The 18,022-nt window shown below is 37.7% G+C and overlaps 1 pseudogene; it reads right to left on the minus strand.

Annotated features, from left to right (window-relative positions):
- Positions 1–16,025: 16,025 nt before the first annotated feature.
- On the minus strand, positions 16,026–16,761 carry LOC102857998 (annotated as a pseudogene).
- Positions 16,762–18,022: the final 1,261 nt, after the last annotated feature.

Genomic DNA, 18,022 nt, shown 5'->3' on the forward strand with positions numbered 1-18,022 from the left:
ATGTATACTGCACTGAAACATATGAGAGAGAGAGTTAACTGTTTAAAAGGGATATATGATTAGGTATTATTGTCATGACAGGAGTCCAGAACGAAGGTGCATAGTGGAGTGGACTTAGGAGGAGGGATTGGATAACAATGAAAGAATTTTTCTTTTACTTTTCAAAGAGAAGAACTAACTGAAGGTGAGTGGTGGACAGGGAGAAAAGTGCAACAATGAATGAATGGAAATCCAAAATCTCTGTAAATTTTCATTCAAATTAATAATAAGAAATTTTAAAAAGATAAAAATATGAGTTATATTGGGGAAATCTGCTGTCAGGGACCTCTTCAAAGTGCTAAAGAGCAATGATGTCATTCTAGAGACTAAGGTATGCTTGCTTAATTCAGGTCATGGTCTTCTCAAGTAATTGCTTTGCCTCGGAGAGCTGGACAATGACTAAAAATGACAGAAGAATCAATGCCTTTGAGTGGTAGTGCTGGAGAAGAGTATTGAACTTACCATAGACAGAAAGGAGAACAAATAGGTCTGTCTTAAAAATGGTGGAACCACATTTCTCCTTGTAGACAAGGATTTTCAAGCTCCATATCACGTACTTTGGACATGTTGCAAGGAGGGACTACTCTTCGGAAAGAACATCATTCTTGGAAGGGTGGAGCGACAACACAGGAAAGGAAGACTCTGGATGAGATGGATTGACCAAGTAACTGGAACAATGGTGTTAGGTGAGAATGGGTCAGGATAGGGCAGGGTTCAGAGCTTTTGGACATAAGGTCTCTACGAGCCATGGGCAACTAACTCAGTGGCTCATAACAACAACAAAATTTACATATTTAAAGAACAAAGTAGTAATTCTTTAAAAGTAAATACAGAATGTATACCTTTTAAATTTTTTTAAACTTGTTTATATACAAAGTTCAAATACATTGTTTTTCATACCAGATCTTTCCCATTTCTTTTGCCACCCCCACACATCAAATTATGAGATCCTATGATTAACACCTTCTCCTCCCCGCCTATCCTCAACCCTCTGCTTTCAACCTCTTCCCCCCCTTTGGATCCTCATACTCATTCTACAATAATGGTTTTATACAATATTTGTCCTTATGGGACTGAGTTAGTTCATTCAGCATAATGCTCTCCAGTTCCTCCCAATTTAGGTAGTAATTTACAAAATCATTGCTCCTGTGTCCTGCATAGTATTGTGTGAATGTACCATAATATCTCAATCCATTCTATTGTGGTTGGACATCTGGGATGTTTCCATGTTTTTGCTATGAACATTGGTGTACAAGTCTCCATTTGTGCCTCAGTTCTCCCTCTCTTGGGGTATATTCCAAGCAGTGGAATAAGTAGGTCATATGAAATGTCTATGTTAAGCTTTTTTGAGGAAACACCAAACTGCCTTCCAGAGTGGTTGTACCATTTTACAATCCCTCCAACAGTATATAAAATTTTCTCTACATCTTCTCCAACATATATTACTTGCTGTCCTGTTAAACTTTGTCACTGTTACTGGAGTTAGATTGTATCTCATTGTGGTTTTGATTTGCATCTCTCTTATTGCAGTGATTTGGAGAATATTTTTTTTTCATTTGTGTGTTGGTCGTTCAGATATCTTCCTCTATTAAAATTCTTTCTATGTCTTTTTCTCATCTTGTAATTGAGTTATCAGTCATTTTCTTGTGGAGGTCCAAGAGTATTCTGTTAACTTTCGTTATGAGATTCTTGTCTGAGGTAGTATTGCTAAATGTCTGGTCCCAGTTATAGGTTTTCTTTTCACTCTCTTGGAAAAAATTTTTGATGTACACAGGGATTTAATTTTTTGAAGGTCTCATTCATCAATTTTATCATTTTCGGACTGTGCCTTTAGCTAATTGATGTCAAGACACACAGAAAATTAATTTATGGCTTTTACTCCCCCTCTTCCTTCCTCCCACCCTCTATCCTTTCCTCCACCCTTATCTTCCATTTTTCTTTCCTTCCTACCTCTCCCTCTTTCATTTTCTCTTTCCTGATTCTCTTTCCCATTTCCTTTGAGTATACTGTACCTTTCTGAAAAGAAGGAATTAATTTACGCTATATCATTTATTTAAGAAGATCAATTGAGAGTGTGAATTATATTTATGATTAAATCTATGACATTTTCTGTTCTTTATGTTATCACAGCAAAACCTATTAAGGTCCATAACGAAAGTTCTGGAAATATAAGTAAATTCTTTTAATATATTTGTTTCCATATTTCACTATTAATAGTCTCTTAGTCTCTTATTGCTCCCTTACAGTTCTTGAGTGAGCTTGGCTATGTAGCTATAAATATGAGACTCTGATTATCATTTTACACAGATGCTTAGAGTTTCTACACCAGTTTTTGTCCTCAGCTTTTAGAAATTCTCTTATATGTCTTTCTAATGACTAAACACTTTTGTAATCACCATTCAACCAGCATTGATAAACTTCTTTCTAGCCATTTCCAGTTCTTTCAGAGTGCAGAGAGAACTAATTAAATCAGGGCTAAGTCTCTGGAGATGCAGTTTGTCCAGTTTTTCTATAGCCATCTTCACAGTGAAAACTAGGTCAGTATGAAAGCAAATATGTGCTAAATCTGGAACCATGTGATCTTCCAGAATTGGTCTCAAACTGAGATTGATGTCTGTTCAGATCAATTCTTATTTTTCCACTCAAGGAAACCTTTGTCACTTCCTGTAATTTGTGTTTATTCCCTGATTTTTTTTATATTAGTCTGGTTTATTTACAAAGTTTGAATACATTGTTTTACACAAAGATCCTTCCCATTTCCTTCACCTCACCCACCATCAAATTGTGAAACCCGGTGATTAGCACCCTAACATGCTACCCCCCTCCCTTCTCACCCATTTCCACCCTCCCCGCCCCTAACCTCACATCCTCATACTCATTTTACAACAATGGTTTTATACAGTATTTGTCTTTGTGGGACTGAGTTAGTTCACTCAGCATAACCTGCAAATTGTTTTATATTATAGATGAATTCACTTGCCAGGTACCACACATCCAGAAGATGATTATAAACATTATTTTAGGAATCACTATCTCTTATGAAATTATTATTTTATTAATGGGGCACCTAAAATAAAGAATGACATCTTTCAATACATTTATTTTCATATTTATATATGCCTATGGGATCTCTGGTGACTTAATGAAAATAAATTTCTCTACCAACCCAAAGTTATGTAATTTGATTCCATTAATTGCTTTATGAGAGAAAAATGATCAGTCTCCTTTGTCCCAGTGAACTGCTTCTGAAAACCCACTGAAGGGTCAGCGATTGGCCCGTTCTGACTTAATGACACACACCACTCAACCACCATCACCACTCTGGTGTCCTATTGGAATAAGGATTTGTGCTATCAATCTAAAGGCAGGCAGTTCAAATCTACCAGTTACTCCACAGGGAAAAGTTGGCCAATCTTTTCCTGTGTGATTCACAGCCTCAGAAAAGCCTCAAGATGATCAGCTATAAGTCAGTTTCAACTCCATGGCAATGAGAGTTTCAAGTAATATGTAGTGAGTTTCAAGGATGTTACTTTAAAAGGTAAAATGTGCTTTATGTAAGCCAGGGTATTTTCAATTGCTTCCTATACATCTTAACATCTTAAATTAAGACAATGAATAAAAAAAGAGAAAGAAAAAAAAAAGCCTTTGAATTTTACTGTTGGAGAAGAAGGTTTAAAATATCATAGACTGCCAAAAGAACAAAGAATTCTGTCTTAGAGGAAGTACAACCAGGGTGGTTTACAGAGGCCAGTAGGCTAAAACTTTTTGCCAAAACTACTTTGAGTCTGTTGGGAGAAGCCAGTAGTTGGAATATGACGTCATGTTGAGAAAGATAGAGGGTTGGTAAAAAACTTTAACAAGATGTATTGACACAGTGACTATATCAATGGGCTTGAGCATGATGGAGGTTATGCAGATGGTACAAGAAAGAGCTTATTTACTGTTCACATGGTGTTCAGAGAGTAGTCAACTTGGTGGCAACTAACAATCACTATCATTAAAAATGCTGTACTTTGGCAAAACAAATGTAGTGTACCTGGGAGTTGCCAATTCCATGCTTGGAAAGTTAGGGCATCAGTGTTGGAAAGGAAGACCTCCAATGAGATGCATTGATACAGTGACTTCAGCAATGTTTCAGAGATGATGAGGGCGGCACAGGATAGAGCAGGGTGCAGGTTGACTTTTCATAGGGTAGCTTGGAGTTAAACTTGAATTAAAGGCACCTAAAAGCACCACAATCAACACTCTTGGCACCAGTAGCCAGTAAGTCAAAAGACAAATTGCACTGGGAAAATCTACTATCAGGGACCTATCCAGGTACTGAAGAGCAATGATGTCCGTCTAGAGAATAAGGTGCACCTAACCTAGGCCATGGTCTTCGCAATTACTTGCTATGCATCAGGAAGCTGGACAATGACTAAGTATAACAGAAGAAATGATGTGTTTGCGCTGTGATGCTGGAGAAGACTATTGAATTGGATTGCTAAGAGAACAAATAGATTCATCCTGGAGAGGGTAAAACCATGTTTTTCCTCAGAAAAAGGGAAGGATTTTGAAGCTCCATCTGACATACTTCAGGCATGTTGCAAGGAGGGACCAGTCAAAAAATAAAAAAAAAATAAAATAAAAAAAAAAAAGGAGGGACCAGTCTTTGGAGAGGGACATTGTGCTTGGGAGGGTGGAGAGACTGTGCAAGAGAGGTAGACCCTGGATGAGATGGATTGACCCAGTGACTGGGGTAGGTGTGTCAGAGACAATGAGATTGGGTCAGGATAGAGCAGGGTTCAGAGCTATTGTACATAGAGTAGTACATATTGTACATAGAGCTATTGTACATAGAGCTATTGTACATAGAGTGACTCGACGCACATGAGCACCACCACCACCAACATCCCATAACTAGAGAGCTCAGGTAGCATAATCTGGAGCTCTGGTAGATCCAGAGTGGTAAGGAGTATAATCTAGAATTCTAGCATATAAATCTAGACTTTAACTCTAGAATATAATCTAGGATAACCTAGAATTAGTTAGTTACACTGCTAACTCATAGGTCACACCTTTCAAGTGATTTGACTCCACAGTCTTGTTCTTTTACAGCCTTCATAAACCTGCTTGAGTGTCAGCCAGGAGGTGGTTTTACTGAATGGCAATTAGTATTTAGGGATCTTGTTTTGTAATTAGGGAGCTCTGTTAGCATAATCCCTAGAAAAAGAAGAAGAGATGGGTAGTCTCTTGTGTGATTATAGTTTTGGAAACTTGTTGGAGGATCAGCAGTGAGTTTGAACCTTCTAGATGACAGTATTGACTATGATCTTCCCACTCACTTTGGTATATACTATTGTTTTTACCTTTTATGATTATAAAACTAATACTGCCTCAATGTTTATAAAGCAATGATATAGCTATTGCTGAGTTTCTGCATTGCATTGAAAATGTCTGATTGAAGATCCACATATAATGCTCAATGTCTTTTACTATCACTTGAACAGCTGAAAATTACATTTAAAAAAACTTTATCCAAACCAAATGAAAATATGACAATGGAAATTTATTTTCTCATCATCCAAAGTAAAGTAACAAAAGAGTGCACACTACTAGAGAAAAGATAATTAAGAACTGTGCCATTGGCACTGCAATAGTGTTGTTAGAGGAGTGGGCTGCTACAAAAAAAAAAAAAAAGGAAGAAAACAAAACAATACAATTAGCAGCATTGTGTGAAAATATAGTCCAGAAACTCTAACATTGTATTGAAAGTACTTGATGAATTAGTTTGGAGGCAGGGATTACATAAAATCTTTAAAGTTCATTTGCATGAAAGCATAGGTTTTGTAAACTTCTACATTGTATTTTCCTGTTTTTTTCCCATTTGTTATGGTTTGTTCAGGCAGCAGCATATGTAGAAGACAGATTACATTTTAAAATACTTGACATATAAATGTAACTGGATAATAGAGCAATCTGAACTTTTATTTTCCTCATCACGTCACAAAGCTCCTTCACAGTATTTCAGCCTGATCTCATAACTTTTCTTTCACTCCTGGTAAAAAAGTTTAAGTGAGTTGAAAACTAAAACCTCATCTCTGCCTTTATCCTTAAGCTATAAGTTTAAACTTTCCAGAGGAACCTATGATGGATAATAAAGAGACAGTCAATTATTTATGCTCCTTCAATCGCCTTTACTGGATTCTAGCCACTATGGAGATAAACTCATTGATGTAATGTTGAGACCAACTTACAGTAGACCTTGCATTGTGCTAGTGCACTGGGTAAGTCATACAGGGGGAAATTGTTCATCTTTCTTCGATGGAGCTATTAGTGGATTTAAATTGCCAGAGAGGGGCAGCCTTTGGATTAGCAATGCAACTTCCTAAAGTCTCTACCACCAAAACCCTTTCACTACTACGTGTTGTCAAGTTCAAACAGACTTCAGTGAGTTTTTAGAGAGTGAAATTGCAAAGTTGGAGACTGGCCATCTTTCTCCTGATGCGAGATCTTTGAGTTGAAAGCATAACTCCTTATCAATCAGGCCACCGTCAGCCATTAAAGAAGCTGGGCAAAGTTTGTTTTCCATAGTTGTATATACAGCAATGCTCTCTCATGTTATCACTTCATTGGCTACCTCTGAGCATGACTGTCTTCTGTGACTCAGGGCTTAGTACTTGATTTCCTGGTGTAGGATTATTGCCTACTACTCGTTTTACTGATTGTCTCTTCCACCTATGAACCTGACCTTTTATTGATAGTAAATATTTCCATCTCTTAAAGGCTGATCCTCTTATATGGGGTTCAAGCACTTGTGCAGGGGTCATGAAATAAAAGAGAGTCAAATTCAGCTACCTTCTTAAATGTAACCGGACCTTTGAAAGATGTAATATGCTTTTGAAACAAACACAAGCACAGGGTTGCCCCGTAGACTATACTACAGTTAGCTCTCCACTTATCCTTAGTTCTTTTATTTCATCTGTGTAAATTCAGGTGAAGGATACACTGTCCAAATTGATTTGTTGTCTTTTTGTGGGAGATGATAATTTCCTTATAATGAGTCAGTCTTGATCATTGTGTTTTTTGTTTGTTTGGTTTTTTACTGATATTTCATTAAGTACTCTTTGGAGCAGTAATTGGGATTGATTGTTATCAAGTGTGTAATTGTTGTTGTTAGGTGTTGTCCAGTAGTGCACGACTCATAGTGACCTTATTAACAACAGATATGAACCCTGTCTTACTTATGACATCCTCGTTATCTCTGAAACACTTGAGCCCATTGCTGCAGTCACCATGCCAATCCATCTGTGCCAATCCATTTCTCTCTTTTGCTGATGTTTCTAGCATGATGTCCTTTTTTTAAGAATAGCCTCTCCTAGCAACATGTCTAAACTATGAGAGATGAAACTTCACTATACTTGTCTCCAAAGAACACTCTGACTATGATTTTTTCAAGATATTATCTGTCTGTTGATTCTTTTGGAAGTCCATGGGATATTCAGTACTTTTTCCCAACACCATAAATCAAAGGTATCAGTTATTCTTATGTGAGGGGATCTCTGGTTGCATAGTTCATAAAGAGTTTTGCTGTTAACCCAAACATGGTACCTTTCTTCTACTATATAACTGGACCCTTGAAAGATTCAGCTAGACTCTACAAAAGAAAGGTGAACAATCTCCTCCTGTGTGATTTACAGCCTCAGAAAACCTGCTGGAGGACCAGCTAAGAGTCAGAGTCAGTTCCAACTTGGCAGCAATGAGTAGTACGGATACAACTATATATATACTGTGAAAGTAAGGTACTGATTCTGATACATAAAATCATTGTAGGAGAAATAAGAAGGTTATGCTATACTCCTAACATCATTACCACCTTAAAAGGATGTAAGAGAGTATTCCAGAGTGTGGCCCATTGATACCACTTATCTTACTAGAAATAAAAGGGCAAGAAAGAAAGTGGAACGGATTGGGGTGAGGAGAAGATCCTTGTTCTGGAGGAATATCTTTCTCTAGAGACCCATAATGCAGGATGTGTGTTGAGGTTTATTGAAATGATTGTCATGATTGTTAAGTTTGCTTAATTCCCTACCCATACGAAAACCCAAATTTCTGGAAGCTTTCTTCCAAATGTGTGTTTCTCATTTTTCTCTTACTACTTTACGCTCTGTGTAACTATTATATCCACAGGAAAATTCTGACTTCTCAGTGTATTGTATGCACAAAAGAAGAACATTTTCATCATTTTAATGCAATTTTTAAGATGTAATCAAATAAATTGATGAATAATTAATAATTTATACCATTATTAATAGCAAAGTGACACAAGAAAAAACCTGCAGGAAATAGACATTCACAAAACTTATTACAATTGCTATGTAGATATATTTTACTGCAAGTAGAAAGATACACAGCCAAACAGAGTACTTTCAAGCATTTCTATGCATATATATTCTATGCATATCACCTGCTCAAGTTGATAAAAATACGTGTTTAGAAAAGTTAAACCAATTTAGGACATAACAAATTATTTTATTATGGTGTGGCAAAATAGTATTGGAGGAAAACACCTATATTTGTTCTTTGTTTTCTCTTACCATTGTTCCTTCTTCTCAGACCTTGATCTTTTGTGATAATTTCTTAAGTGAAGAAGTGACTAGCTCAAATCAAAAAAAGAAAAAAAATATTGATTGCTGGCTTTGTTTCAGAAAAATCTAGATCTTAGAGGGCAGAGTATGAAGGCTTGAAATAACAAAATATTTTCTGGCAGAAAATGTGAAAATGCTAAAATATTCTATATCTATCAAACTCTTAACTTCTAACTTCTGCTCAGAGGGAAACTAGAATAGAATTTCTAAGACTGGGGAAACTGAGAAAAGAAGAGGAAATATTTTCACTACCACACTATACTACTCTTTAACATAAACCACCAGATTATCAAAAAAGGGGCAGACCATGCCAATCTAAAATGATACTAACAAAATACATTATATTGGAGAGGGTGTGTGCAGATGCTAGATCTTACTTTACTTGACCTAGTACAAAAGAGGGGAATTGGTACTAAAGGCTGAGCCTCTCTGTCGGTGTGAATCAATTAATCAATAGCTTCTCAAAAGAAAGATAATCTCCTCCTATGCTATTTAAAGTCTCGCTAACCTAGTGGAGAGTCAGGTATGTGTTGGTTCTGATTAGAAGACAATGATTGAGTGGGTTGTTTTTAGGTGCTGTAAAGTCTACTACAGCTCACAGTGATCCTGTCTACAATAGATTGGAATATTGCTATATCCTACACCAGCCTCATAATCTCCACCACGTTGGAAAACAATGATGCAATTACCTTGTCAACAACAAGGCTCCTTAAATTAATTTGTTGTTATTATTGTGGTGTATTGTCAAGTCAGAACTGACTCATAGTTGACACTCTAGTGGATTTTCATAGGCAGTACATTTTGTGAGAGGAGATTTCTAATCTTTACTGGAAGCATCCACTTCCTAAACAACATGCCTCTGGATACTCTAGGAAGTTTGAAAAGTGACTATTGTTATAGAAAGGCTTCAGGACTTTTGCTCAGAGGGTCACTATGAATTGTGCTTGACTCAACCACAATCAACAACAACAACAATAATAATATGTGAAACAGCTGAAGGATTCAAACTATGACCCTTTGGGAAAGCATTTAATTTATTTGTGTGATTACAAATTGACACAATTTCATACATGCATATGTATTACTTTTGCCCTAGAAAAGTAGAAACTCAGCACAAAATTGCTTTAGTTGCTTTTACTTACCCTTTTAAAAATTATAAAATTTTTATTTTGTGATAGTTTACTTACAAAGTTCATTACATTGCTTTTTCATACCAGATCTTTCCTGTTTCCTTTGCCCACCCCACCCTTCACCCATCAAATTGTGAAACCCTATGATTAACCATCCCACCTCACACCCACCCATTTTCATTCATCTGCTCTTACAATCTCCCCCCTTGGACCCTCATACCTATTCTACAATAATGGTCTAATACAGTTTTTGTCTTTATGGGACTGAGTTAGTTCACTTAGCATAGTGCTTTACAGTCCCTCCAGTTTACTTCACTTTTTGCTGTGTATTTCTTTTACCAACTTCACCATTTTACCAACAGTGTCCTCCATGAGTAATGGAGGATTGGAAAGAAAAAGAGATATAAATTGATTTTTTTCCTCTTTCCTTCTGTATCATCATTTTGAATGCATATGGCTTACTGACAGGAAGGTAACGAGAGTAAGTAAGGATGTTATAGGATTTCTTAGAATACCATTGCCTTCCTTTTTGCAGTGGAAACACGTTTCTTTGATCTGACAGTGCCTTGACCCCATCATAGTCACTTACTCTCTCAAAAATGTAAGAATTCTACTTGCTATCTGTAGGAAATCTGTGTTCATGAGATTTATTGCATGAGCACTGTATGCAAATGGGGTGTAATGAACGATTATCACATATTTTGCCTTCATATTTCTTATGTGTGTACGCTATTGACATAGTAATGTAAAATGTAAATTGAAATGAAAAAAAAAACATTAAGAATTTCAAAACGATGATATGAAAGCATTTAATTAAGCATGAGGCCTGATTAGTGCAGGATTCCATTTGATTTTACAGGTTGTCTAGAGAAGTGTTCTAATCAACAACTTTATCTGAAATGCAAGATAACAATAATGTGAAAATATTTCTCCAAAACATCAGTCAAGAGCTGCTCAAGCAGCTGTAGTCTTCAAGTTTTCCTAGCTAATACCTAAGACACCATAATAGATTTTCTGAAAATGTTCTCATTTTAAAAAATATGAGTGAAGAGAATAGCTTTCAATTGGTACAAATGAAGAGTATATAAGCAGGGAAAAGGTGATGAGTCTAATTATAATAAAATTTCTGGCATTAGTGGAAGAGATGTCCAGTACATACACATGTCACTAACCTAAGCATAGAATAGAATTACATGTTTCTACCTATTCTTCCAAAACATTTTTCTACACGCTCCAAGTAGAAAGCTCTACTTTTCTGATTAATGCAAAGAGAGTATTAAATCTATCAAATTTCTGCCCTTGTGCTTCATATATTTTCAGTACTTTAGAGATGTAAAATAAAATTCAATATATACAAAAGGTGTCAAGATGATATATATAATATAGGAGCACGTAAGAGATAGTCTTTCCAGGGCACGGTGAGAGAATACAATAAACCCCTGTCACATACCTTTCTTGATTCTAAATCTTGCAGTTTATACCTTTACTCTGTTACAAAGATTGTCTCTTGGTCTATGTCTAGGTCCTGCAGGAGAATAATGCAGTTGAATGTCCTTTAATAGTAAATGAAATACAGATAAACACATTTGTGATATTCTATGCTTCCAACCAAGATTCATCTGACATAACTAACAATCCTTATCCTTGTCTTCATCTGAGCAGAGCTTTAATTTTTGACAAGTTCCTGTCAATACACTGTTGTAACTATTTTTAAATTATTTTCAGTAAAATTTTACTCCTACGTGAAATTAATGAAATTGCCCAATAATTTACTGAATCAACAGGCATTGTATCAACAAATTATTCATTAAAGGATAGTAAAACTCATAAAACTCATAGCTGACGTTCCAGTGGATTTTCAGAGACTGTAAAATGCAAAATAGGAGATTATGCATCTTTCTGTGATGGAGCCAGTGGTAATTAAACCTGTTAGTGAAGGGCAGCCTTTGGGTTAGTGGCATACCTCTCAATCTCTAGACTATGTGGAATAAGAAACTTATCATTGTGTTCTTAAATTAACTGGCCAGCTATCTGTGGAGAGTAATTGTGGAGTACTCACAAGGTGGCTTTCTCAGACTAGTTCATCTTAAATTTTGGCTCTAAGATGATAGAGGTACAAGGTGATCAACTATCTTTTTCTCTCTGTAAGAACGTGTTGTTGTTGTTACGTGCCCCCAAGTCACCTGTGACTCATGGCAACCGTATGTACAACAGCTCTGAACCCTGCTCTATCCTGAGCCAACCTTATTGTCTCTGACACACCTACCTCCATGACCTCAGTCACTTAGTCAATCCAACTCATCCAGAGTCTTCCTCTATTCATTGTCCTTCCACTCTCTCAAGCATAATGTCCCTCTCCAAAGACTGGTGCCTTCTTGCAACATGTTCAAAGTATGTCAGATATGTAGCTTCAGAATCCTTACCTCCTAAGAACAGCCTGATTTCACCTTTCCAGGATGAACCTCTTTGTTTTCTTAGCAGTCCATAGTAAATTCAATACTCTTCTCCAGCACCACAGCTCAAAGGCATCAATTCTCCATCTATTGTCTCTGATCATTTTACAGCTTTCCCTTCGAGTGTAGGTAAACAAATTTCCTATATTTTGGTTTACACAAGAAGATTTTTATCTGGAAGATAGCTGATTCATGCCAAGAGCAATAGATGGGGAAATATTACTGATGTGACTGAATCTTCAGAGTCTGATTATTGTTAATTGGGGTTTGAATGCCAAAGCAGTATCTGGTTTTCACTCACTTGTACTCATTGTTGAGTTAAAACCAACTGATAGCTGATCCTCAAGCAGGATTTTAATAGCTCTAAATCTCATGGGATGAGAATGTTCATGTTTCTTCCTTAAAGTTGCTGGTTGACTCAAACTGCTTGGATTGGCAACACAATTCCTTACCACTAGATTATTAAAGCTCCCTTCTCTAGATATAAACATAATTTTGGCAAATATTTTTTATCTGGATACAAACAATAACTAAATTTAACTATATTTGTGTGTGTTGTTTTCTTAGGTTATATTTACTCAGTATAAACCTAGAGTTGGACAATGAATAAGGATAAAGGAAGAAAAATTACTGCCTTTGAGTTGTGGTGTTGGGGAAGAGTGCTGAATAACCCACGGACTTCCAAAGGAATGAAGAGATATATCTTGGAAAAGGTGTATCCAGAGTGCTTCTTGGAGGTAAGGATGCAAAGTTTCATTTCTCATACTTTGCATATGTTGCTACAAGAAGCTATATCTAAGAAAAGAGTATCATGCTTGAAAAGGTGGAGGGTCAGTGAAAGAGAAAAATCCCCATAAAATTGGACTGACATGGTTACTGCAATCCAGTGTATTGATGTTACGGATGATAAAAGATAGGGTAGGACAGGATTCAGATTTGTTGTTTATAGGGTTGTTATGTGCACTGTCCTTGACTTATCAGCACCTAACAACATTGTGATACTATGAATACAGATTTAAACCTTGCTGTACCCTGTATATCTTTATAATCCTTTCTGCCAAGATTAGTAGACTAGTTACAAAAAGATGAAAGTCAACAATGACCCAAATATTTAATTTTCTGTACCATTCCATGATTTCTTTTTAGATTTTCCAATTAACATCCAGACTTTTACTTTAGTCCCATGTTGTTGTTGTTGTTATGTGCCATCGAATCGTTTGCGACTCATAGCGACCCTATGCACAACTGCCCTAAACCCTGATCTATCCTGTGCCAACCACACTGCCTCCGACACACCCATCCCGATTACCCCAGTCACTGAATCAATCCATCTCATAGAGGGTCTTCCCCTCATGCGCTGTCCCTCCACCCTCCCAAGCATGATGTCCCTCTCCAAGGACCCGTCCCTCCTGGCAACATGTCCAAAGTATGTCAGACGAAGCCTCGGAATTCTTGCCTCCAAGGAGTTGCTTGGTTTAATCCTCTCCAGGACGAATCTGTTTGTTTTCTTGGCAGCCCATGGAACATTCAATACTCTTCTCCAGCACCATAGCTCAAACTCATCAATTCTCCTTCTGTGCTTCCTAGTCATTGTCCAACTCTCTGATGCATAACAAGCGATTGCAAAGACCATGGCCTGTATCAGGCACACCTTAGTCACCAGAGAGACACCGTTGCTCTTGAGTACTTTAGAGAGGTCCTTAACAGCAGACTTTCCCATTGCAATATGCTTTTTGATTTCCTGACTGCTGGTGCCAAGAGTGTTGACTGTCGAGCTGAGCAAACTGAAGCTGTGAACAATCTCAATCTCTTCGCCATCCATCCTGACACTGCCAGTTGGTCTACTGGTGAGAATCTTTGTCTTCTTGACGTTGAGCCTTAGTCAATACTGAAGGCTGCAGTCCTTGATCCTCCACAGTAAGTGCATGAGGTCCTCCTCAGTTTCAGCAAGCAGGGTTGTGTCATCTGCATAATGCAGATTGTTAATAGATGTTCCACCAATCCTGATGCCATAATTCTCATAGAGCCCAGCGTCCCAGATAATCTGCTCTGCATACATGTTGAAAACGTATGGAGATAGGACACATTCCCAATTTTGAACCGTGTAGTGTTACCCTGCTCTGTTCTGACTACTGCCTCTTGGTCCAAGTTTAGGTTTCGCATTAACACAATTAAATGTTCTGGGGTTCCCATTCTTCTCAGAGTTAGCCACAGTTTGCTATGATCCACAGTGTCAAATGCCTTTGCATAATCAATGAAACACAGATATACATTCTTCTGGTATTCACTGCTTTCAGCCATGATCCATCTAACATCAGCAACAATATTCCTAGTACCACGACCTCTTCTAAACCCAGCCTCAACTTCTGGCAATCCTCTGCTGATGTGCTGTTCTAGTCAGTTTTGGATAATCTTCAGTAGAATCTTGCTTGCATGTGAAATCAATGATATTGTTCTCTAGTTTCCACACTCAGTTGGGTCACCCTTCTTTGGAATGGGAACGAATATAGATCTCTTCCAGTCAGTTCAGCCAAGTGGTTGTTCTCCAGATTTCTTGGCACAACTTGGTGAGCACATCCAGGACAACGTCTGTTAGCTGAAATACTTCAATTGGTATACCATCTATTCCGGGGGCCTTATTTTTTGCTATTTCCTTCAAAGCAGCTTGAACTTCTTCCTTCATCACCATAGGCTCTTGCTCATATGTTATTTCATTAAATTCTTCTGTATCTGCCAATTCCTTTCTATACAATGACTCAGTATTTCCTAATATAACTGTAGGTCCCTTCAAGATCTATTAATAGGTTTAAGTATTATAGTACATGGAGCTTCTGTTTCCCAAAGCTACAAGATGTTTCTGCTCCATCCACAGGCTATTTTAAACTTATGTACACATTTGGCTTCGGGGTATCTTTTGGGGATTTACCCAGAAGACCCTGTCCTTCTTCTCAAACCATATCTCAATCAATTAGGCGAATTTCTACTTCAAATGATTTCTTTTACAGAATTCAGATTCTTTTACTAAGGAATATATATAAAAACAGCATTTATCAAGTTATATTTATTATTTGAATGGAAATACACTCTGTATTACAGCTGAAACAGTTTTTATAGATAATATTCCATTTATATCTAAAGAATTAAAAAAGTAATTAAATTACAACATGATTCATATTTAAGACAACACTGCTACTAATATATGAGAATTTTTTAAAGCTTAATAAAAATATCACATCCTGGAATCATGAACATTATTTATTTGATCTGATTTATATTACATAGAGTCATGACTATATTACCTGATTTATCTTTTTTTACCTTTACATAGCTCATTTTACCTCATGGTAAGAATTTGCTCTCTAACCTTCTGCATTGCTAGGCTTTGAAGACAGCATTTTCATGAATAATTCTAAGTAGACTTCACCCCATGTGCTGTGAGTCAAGTCAAGGTAGTTTAGTTCTATTCCCTGTGTTATATTCTGCTAACGAAAAGCTACCAATATTGAACAAACCAACAGTCTTAGCAACAGTCTTAGCAATGGTTGTGGGGCTTGCAACCATTGTCTAACTCTTCACATTTTGTTGGTAAGTCAGGTGGGAAATGAAAGGTTTATAAAACCAGGCGCACATCAGTCAGGTCCAATTACCAAGGTTGATTTGTGGTAAGCTAAAGGGAAATACCCAGAGATTCGTAATTCAGGCAATGGCTGTGGAAGCTATTTACCTAAAGGCAAATATCTGAAGATTTAAGATTTTGACACCAGTTTTCCACCATCTTATTTGAGGGAAGCCTTGCTTTGTCTGTTCTTCAGTGGCTGAGGGGGGATGCCAGGTATCCATCAGTTCTTCAGGCTCACCCTCGTTATTGAAGTTAATTAAGATTATGCTGTCCTTTAACACAATCCAGGTTTCACCCTCCAGAAGCAGAGAGATGGTCAGGGAGCCTAGATATGTCCAGATGTGTAAGCTTTCAAGGAGGGCACGAGGATCAAAATTAATGAAGTCAGCACCTTTTCCCTTTGTAATCCAGCATATCAAGGACTTTCTAAAAGCCTGGTTTAGGACTGTCAATCTTAAAAAAAAAATACCCATAATAACCAGTCTATTAGGTTGTTGTATGGCTTTTCCAAATTCCCTGTATTTGGTATTCCAATGAACAAAGTGAAGGTCTGCAGCTTACTTCTTTGAATCAATCCACTCTGTGCCCGGAATCCTGGCCCTCAGATGAGCCCCAGTGAAAGTGAAACTGCATCATCAGCAGGTATGTACCATCAGTGGGTCCTCACCTTAGAACTGATAGATTCCGGTGAGTCGTCAAACTCCATGTTGATCCTTTGTTCAAGATCTTTCAAGAAGTTGCCTGCTCATAGCTAATGCTAAGAGGCTTCAAGGCAGGGTCATACTTGGCTGCATTGGTGTCAATGCCAACAGGCACTCTTACTTGGCAATGGGGAAGCTCTCATGCCAGAGCACAGGTCCACTGTATTCCGTGTATCCTCAGTGATGGGACATGGTTGCACCAGTGGTCAGGAGAGAGCAGGGCCTCAGGCAGAATCTGCTCACTGTCTGCATGGTGTATCCATGGGTTGTACTGCCATGGGCTTTTATAACCTTCCATCAGCTTGGTTCTGAGAAAGTGAACAGGGAGAAGGGGTTCTTGGAGGACTCAGGAGATAAGGGGAGATGGTGACCTCCTGGGCTGAGTGCTGGAGAAGGGGAGGATGCCGACTCGGCAAGCTCCTCTGGAGATTCTCTCCAGTGTTCCTGCTGTTCTCAGGGTCCCTGATCCCAGTTCTGGTCCCGCTAATGGGTTGCTGACCTCCAGACTTTTGGGGCACATGGCCGCAGAAGCCTCAAGTGATTTTTTTGTGGGAATCCTATCATTAATTACTTCATGATGTGAAAGACTAAACCAGACTTGTTTAGGCCTTCTTGATGTTGATGGACTAGAAGAAGCCTTCACTGGCCTACCCAACCACCTGTAGAACCTTGGTCTCAACTACATCCGTATCCTCTACATTCATTTAATTCTTGAATAGCCATCTAAAAATCTCTACCTTGATAGGGTAAAACTTTTCACCATAGTCTTCTCTCATTTGGCTACAAATCATGCCGATGTTCCTTGTATCCCTAAAACTTATAAAAGGAAGTTGTGTCAATAGAGCTGACACAGCTTCTAATATTGTTGCCTTGTTCTTCAGTAATAAAGCTACATGAGGTGGCCATGTTGGAGAAACTCCTGTGATTACCATCTCTTTCATGGCCTTTGTGAGGAGTATATTTATTGTATGTCTCTTCTTAGCACCATTAAGCCATTCTGACATGGTTTGCCTATGCAGACCTTCAACTGCTTCCCTTGGAGTGTTCCATTTGTTATTGAGCAGGGGAGTACGGGTAGTTTCCTTTTGAAGGATATATAAGCCTAATCACAGATTTCATCCAATCTACCAAGCTAATTTTTCCCTCTGGGTTAATATGTTGTACAACTGACTCTTGTAATATCATTTGTGGTTGTTCTATAAAGATTTGTAGGTTTTATGTCAACCCAAACACACTCCTACATTATTCAGTATTCAGAATCATAGATGCTGCCTCTAAATTTTTTATGCTTACAGTTCATACTAGTGATGGTTCTTCAGGAAGCTGCTGATAATGATGTACGCACTTACGCATTTCCTCTATACTGTATCCCTTGGTTACAATAGTTTATTGATCTTGCCAGTCTGCCTTCTGGACTACTTTTTGGTGACCCCAGGTCAGAGGAGTATTTCCA

The sequence above is a fragment of the Elephantulus edwardii genome, unplaced genomic scaffold, assembly GCF_000299155.1.
Source record: "Elephantulus edwardii isolate Elephantulus edwardi_28Jun2011 unplaced genomic scaffold, EleEdw1.0 scaffold00188, whole genome shotgun sequence".
NCBI classification, from domain to species: domain Eukaryota; kingdom Metazoa; phylum Chordata; class Mammalia; order Macroscelidea; family Macroscelididae; genus Elephantulus; species Elephantulus edwardii.